The sequence below is a fragment of the Cricetulus griseus genome, chromosome 6 (genome assembly GCF_003668045.3).
Source record: "Cricetulus griseus strain 17A/GY chromosome 6, alternate assembly CriGri-PICRH-1.0, whole genome shotgun sequence".
Lineage (NCBI taxonomy): Eukaryota > Metazoa > Chordata > Mammalia > Rodentia > Cricetidae > Cricetulus > Cricetulus griseus.
In genome coordinates this window covers 149,696,857-149,703,977 of record NC_048599.1, presented here as the reverse complement: position 1 = coordinate 149,703,977, position 7,121 = coordinate 149,696,857, and positions in this window count along the sequence as shown.

Genomic DNA, 7,121 nt, shown 5'->3' with positions numbered 1-7,121 from the left:
GCTAATGGAATACAGCATGAGCAAAGCAAACACAGACTCCAGAAACAGTCCAGGTATTCAGAATGACTTCTGAACTCAGAAGTCCCCACATCTGTCCCCAGAGGTAGGGCTCTTATCATACGGCTCTAAGTCCCAACTCTGGCATGACCATGCCCCCTCCTGAGTCATTATTTAGCACAAATGAGTCAGCTTCTTTATCATAAACAATCCAGTGTGGTCCAAGAAGCCTATAAAGAACCCATGGTCACTCAGGGAGTCCCAGGTTACTTGTGCTCAAAGGCCATGGTGTGAAGGTGTTTGCCTCAGGACTCAGGAGGTAGAGGGAGCAGCAGAAAGAGAGAGGGTTCCTCTTGTCAAGCCTGATGACCTTGGTAGAAGGAGAGAATCAGGTAGCTCCCTGACCTCTGACTAGCTTCTCATCATGTTAGAAATTCCACATAAAAATCATTCCCCAGGCATGGGAACACACACACACACACACACACACACACACACACACACACACACACACACTAAATACATGTAATAAAAAATAAATACAAATGTATAAAACAGAAGGGAGGAAAGGACAAGGTGCCTCGTGTGCTCTTTGTGGTGATTCATGGGTCCTCCAGTACCCACATAAAGCCAGGCATTGCATTAGGGGACTGTGACCCCAGCACTGCAGGACAGAACAAGGCAGATCTCTGGGTCTTCCTCCAGATTCAGTGAAGTATATAAACAAACAAACAAACTAACCATCACAGATGTCATTGTGTCACATGAACTTCATCAATCTCTCCCTGTTAGAATATAAACCCACTGAGGCAGAGATCATACACAAATGGAGTCCAACCTAGGGTGGAAGTCCTGTTGGCTTCACCCTCCCTAGCCAAGCTGTGCCTCTAGGACAGTACAGGGAAATAGGTGCCCAGGGTTAGGGTGCCCCTGACATTGCAAGGCTTCCTGTGTGGGGATCTACCTGGCTCACAATGACTTCCTCCTCTTCAAACTTCCTCCCCACCCAAACTCAAGCTGTCTTCCCAGAACAAGGCTGATGGATCTATAGGTTCTGATTGCAGTGTCAGCAGAGACCCATCTTCAAAGGCAGGAAGGATGTCATCAGTTAGTGATTTCAAGTGCATTCCAGCCTGAGTTCAAACTTGAAGACCACAGAAAGCAATCCAGGTTAAAATGTGGAATGACATGTCTCCTCCGCCCTTCCTACCCCTTACCTCCCAGCTCCTCACCTCGTGGATCACATCAGCCTCTCACTCTTGTCCTCGTTCTCTCTTTCATGTCTATTCTTTCCTTTAAATTTTATTTTTTCTTTCATGCTATAATAGAATTACATTATTTCCCCCTTTCTCTTTCCTCCCTTCAAGCCCTCCTTGCTCTCTTTCAAATCCATAGCCTCATTTTTCATTAGTTGTTGTTACATAGTGTGTGTGTGTGTGTGTGTGTGTGTGTGTGTGTGTGTGTGTGTGTATTCCTAAATAAATAAATGCAACCTGCTTGATCTGTATAATGTCACTCGTTCATATATGTTTTCAGGATTGACTGTTTGGTATTGGAAAACCAATTGGTGTGCTCTTCCCCGGGGAAGATCACAGGTTATTGCTATTGCCCTTGGATTCCCCCTATAGGCAGAAGATAAGTCTCGGTTGCTGAAGGCATGCACTTCTGACATAGGGCCCAGAGTCCCCTGAGCTGGATCCGACCTGAAAACCCCCTCCCTAAGGACTAGTTTCCTTTGTACTAGAAGACGCCATGCAAGCTTCCAGAGGAGGGAGGCAACCAACAGTCCTTCACAGCTGTGGCACCTATAAACCACAATGACTAGTACAATAACCCTAAAGGTGCAATAGTGAGTGACATGTATACCTTGGCAGTACCCAACAGTCCTCTAATTAGACTTAAGACCAACTTGACAAGAGGGAAGTCACACCTGGTACTGGAAATGTAGCCAACTGCCCAGGGCTAGTGAAGTCTTGGATCTTGGAGGAGAATCTACAGCCACCACTTTACTAAACCAGCGTAACTCCTAACTACACTCTAAGTATTTGTCCTTATGCCCACAGAGAAGTGTAGGCCTCACTCCTCATCAAAGAAGCTTCTCTTTGCAACAGACTGAGACCACTACAGAAAACCACAGCCAATCAAACTTCAGAGTTGTGGAGCCCAATCCCAACTAATACATCTATCTACTTCTTAATTCATCACTGCTCAAGGTCTCAGAACTTGGCTGGGAATAATGGACAGAGAGTGGGTAGAGTAAGAAACATACTTGACACTGAGCAACTGCACAAATACAGGTCCTGTGCTTATAGCGGGGATCTGATATATAAGCACCACTTCTTTTTTGCTATCTCTGTAGTACTATCTTATTTGTGATTTGCATATTGTTACTATATTCATCCTTGGCTCTTGCAGCAATCCTGGAGTCAAGTGTACAGATGCATATACACCAAATAAACACACCTGGTAGACTTGTTCACACTCAGACATGGCATTCCCAGCAACACATGCCATGTGTCCTACTTGAAGAGCTTCATTAAAACAGACAGGAGCAGAGGGCTCGGCCTAGTGCTTCCTCCCCTGGGTGGCTCTCCACAGCCACTGGCCAGACTCTAGGTTACCCAGAGGATTGTCCTTGCCTGAGCCCCTTACCCCATCCTGAACATTTTTTTCTAGGCCCTTCCTGAACTCAACTATGCCACCAAGCTCTGCTGGGACCTTGTTATTTTCACAGCCTTAAGGGCAAACTCCCAGAGTGAAGGGAAGATTTTTGTGAAGAGATTATGTGCCTAATGCCTGAGCTGATGCCAGCCCAGCTCTCCAGAGGCAAAGTCCCAGCCTTCACTGAGATGAAGACATTGGTCAGACATGGCCAATCCTGGCTCCCACCACAGGAACCTTCATTGGCAAGTGGCTCCATGCCACTGCCAACGCTCTGTCCCCTTGGGTTAGGGAGCTTCTCAGGCTGGCTTTGAGCTCTGTGCCAGGAAGGGTTGCTAAAGGCTGGGGTTAGCCCCAGAAGCACTGTGGATAGGTCTCTGAATGCTCCTTGCAATGCTTCCCAATGCCCACCCCCAGGGCAGGGTTCCACACATTTGTGCTGGTCACAAGTCATAGGATTTGTGAGGGGAAAAAGTCTGTTACAGGACCAAAGGACTCAAGGGGTAGGGCTGGTCCTGGGATGTGTGCTGGAAGGAAGGGGAGAGAGACAGAGAAGGATGTAGGGATCAGAGACAAAGGGGAGAGGCAGTGAGTGGCTTATCATGAGCAGTGTCTCTTGTGTCCTGGAGGCCTCATGACACCCTTCCCAAAACCTTCCAAGAAAGCCAAGGGTGTCTCTGGCTCACACTACAAGCTTACTTTCACTCTTTCCTCTGCCTACCTGACCTCTGACCTCAATGTTACATCAGAAGTTCCCCTCCAGGTCCCTCTCCACCTTCCCCACCTTTTGTTCCTGCCCCCTCTCTCCTAAGCCTCCGGGCATCTACCAAAAGCTCTAGACAGAACTGGCACTTCTAAGCCCTGGGCTGTGCAAGGAGTAGTCCCCAGAAGGCTAGAGGCACCTTCTGTGGCCCAGGGCCTGGAGAGCACTCTCAAGGGCTCCCTCAACACACCCACCCTCTCCAGGATGCAGAGCTGGTATGCTGTTGATTTCCACACAAATAACTCATTATTTTATGCTCCAGACCAGAAAGCCTCACACATGGAGTTAATTCCCACCCTGTCAGAGGGCTAGTGCCAGCCAGAATCCAGAGACTTGCTCAATACCCCCTGGGCACTGCTGTTTCCATCACAGGGTTAATTAGTCCCCAAGAGCCCTTGGCCCAGGGAGGCTGCTCAGCCTGCGAGGTCAGAGACTCAGATGACAAATCTGTTTCTGTCTATGACTGTATGTCCATCAGACGAGGACTGCACCCTCCCCTTACCCCAGTTTCCCCATCTGCAAACTGTGCAGGTGAACCCGTGTGATCTCCAAAGTACTTCCCAGCCTTGAGGCTCTCATGACATCCTGTGACTTCCCAGCAAGCAGCCTCCTGCAGACCAGGAGGACCTTCCAACTCAGTTGTGACATTTACAGCCATCTGCACCATTTGCCTAGTAGCACTGGAAGATGGTCCTTGACATCCAATGACTCTGATGTCCAACTACGCATTCTAAGGCATCTTTCGACATTTACAAGAGCCCATGATACTTTGTGACATTCTTTGACATTCCAAAAGGTCTTATGACATTCCTTGACATTCACCTGCCCTCTGTGCCATTTCAGCCATGGTATTCCATAACTTTCTGTGGAATTCTACATTCCTACCTTGCTTCCAAGGGGCCACTGTGACCTGACAGAAACAACTATCTCTCTACCCCATGCACCCTGCATCTCCCCCACCCAAGGTTCATGACTTTTGTGGATAGATGGCCTTGAACTTGGTTACACGGGTCCTTGGGGGCGTTTTGTTTGCCATCTTTCCAGCAATAATAGTCTCCTGTTTTGCACCTGAACAAACCCACCCTTTGCCCCTCACTGCCACTAAAACAGTTCAATGGATGGTTCCTTCCTTTAGGATAAATGGGGGGGGGTGTCCTCCAGAGCAATAGTTTTAGCATACCAGACATTTAAAATTCTTTGGCCTAAGGGAATGGCAATCTTTTGTGGTTTGACCAAGTATAAGACAAAAGGAGGTGGGCAGAAGTCAGACAGTCCTAGGGACAAACAGGCCATGATGTGTTAGCTGTGAACAAGTACACCCTTGCCAGGTCTCCCTGGATACAGCCATAAATGCAGAGGGATGTAACTTAATCAAGAGGTTTGATGAGGCCGGGCAGTAAGTTTCTCCAGGGTGGGGATTAGAGCACAAGGAAGACTTCATGTCTGCCTCCACTAGGGCGATAGTGCTAAACAGCTCTGTGAAGAAGAGGAACTGGGTCTGGGTCTCAGCCCCCCCTCCCCCCACTGTGGACCCTTGAGAACAGGATTCTCTTCTGTGGGCCTCAGCTCTCCCATCTACCAAATGGGTAGCGGATGGGCCACCTAGCTTTGCTATCCTGGGCTTCTCAGGCTGAGGGCAGCAAGAAATCTTGAAGTTTGGGTGTGCCACCATAGTGGGTAAAGCCAGGAGACTGGTGAACAGGTTAAAACTTCAGGTGGTGGGAACTAGTCAAACCTGACTAAATGCCGTGTAAGGCTCTCTTCCATTGAGTTTCAGGAGAGCAATACCAAGGTTCTCCACCCAGATGGGCGAACAGACAAAATCTAGCTGTCTGCACCCTCTCTGGTTCCCCCCATCCCCTCCCACCACCTGGTGGCCCCTGAATGGCAAGAAGGACCTGAACCCCTGCGGAAACCTTAAGAGACTTCTCCCCCTAGTGACCAAGATCTGGCATTGCAGCTCACGGCTCCCAGCCCGGGAAGGTGGCCAACTCTTCCCTTGTTGACTTGCTGTGCTGGTTGGCCTCCTCAGGGAAAACCCCAGGAGCAGAGTTTGGGAAGAAGGTGACCAAGAATGAGGCAAGGTTTGAGGGTTGGAGGCTGTTGACGACGCTTCATTAATCCCATGAACAAACAGTAAGCACCTACTGTGTGCAGGGCAGCAGGCTAGGCTTAGGGACCCAGTATTAAACAAGGCAGAGCCTGTTCTTAGGAGAGATGAGATTATCTGTATTTTACAGGGAGGGAGACTGAGGTTCATGGCTGTAAAACCCTGAGCTCCGATTCTGACTTAGATCTAGGTGATTTCAGAGTTGTGCTTCTCATGAGCTCTGTAGGACAAAGAGCCCGTAGTAGACACCTCCTTTGGAGAGTGGGGTCAACGGAGTGCCTGGTGGGCTAAGGGTCAAGGTGCTCTGAGTCCCTGCCCTTCTCACAGCAGAGGGCCAGACCTCTGAAGGCAGGAGCTGAGATCCAAGACCCTGGATGCTGTCACTGTCCTGACCTTCCCTAGTCTAATGCTCCCACCTCAGGTTTGTCCCATGCTTGTCCTCCCTTAGCAGAGCAAGGCCAGCTGCCTGGAGAGTCAGCCTTCCCTGGAGATTGCTGGGGCCATTCCTGTGGAACCCCACCATCATCCTGGGTCTGGAAAGAGTTTGACACAACAGCTACTTGGGACAGGGAGAGCACCGAGAAGCTCTGTTCTCCTCGACTTGCATAACAGGTCAAGAGCCTTTTCTTCACATTTGCTCTGCTTCCAGGCAAGGCCACACCATGGCCATGTCCTGAGGGGAGGGACACCAGGCCCATGCTGGGCTGTGGAGACACAGTGGGCAGGGAGCCTGAAGGTAGGACTCTGTGGGAAAGCATCATGTCACCTGGAACGGCTGATGGGACACAGATCCCATATGGGGGGCTGTTCATATGGCTGAGCTGAGGACATTGTATACAGTGCTTCTGAGTGACCAAGTGCATAACACTGAAGAAATCTCAGGACTGAGCAAGTAGCATTGGGTGTTTGAACAGGTGAGGTGATTGTGACTGTGTGATTGACACGGAGTAATATTTGGTACTGGGATATTTGATATTGGGAAGCTCACCATTGACAGGTGACTTTGTATATGCTGGGCTGACATGGGACAACAGGGCTGGCTATGCAGGGTGACCTTCTGTATAAGCGTGGCTAGGGGGGCTAATTGTGCAGGTGGCCTTGGAAAATAAGAGGCCAGAAAGCCTCACAGCTCTCAGGCTTTCCCAGGTAGCGTGGGTCCCTCTCTTCTGATCTCCCTACCATACCTTCTAGTACTGTGCTTGCGTGCTTGCGTGCGTGCGTGCGTGCGTGCTCTCAAAGGTCAGAGAACAGTTTGTAGAACTTGTTTCTTTCTACTCAAGCCTTCAGGCTTAGTAGCAAGCATCTTTACCCAATGAGCCATCTCAGTGCCCAGACATTTCTTACCTATGTACATATGTGTGTATTTCACAGGGTCACAAATGTTAACACCTATCATGGCCTAAAAATGGGGATGGAGGTGGCTTGCTCATTCTGTTTTCTGGAGCCCACAGTCAGACAAAGAGACAGAAGCTAAACTGGGCCATGACTTAGTCCTGGAATCACATGCCATCACTTCACCATATTCTGCTGGCCATGGAGTCAGCCCTAACTCAATGTGGGAGTCTTTCTGGAGAGCAGAGTATGAGGTTT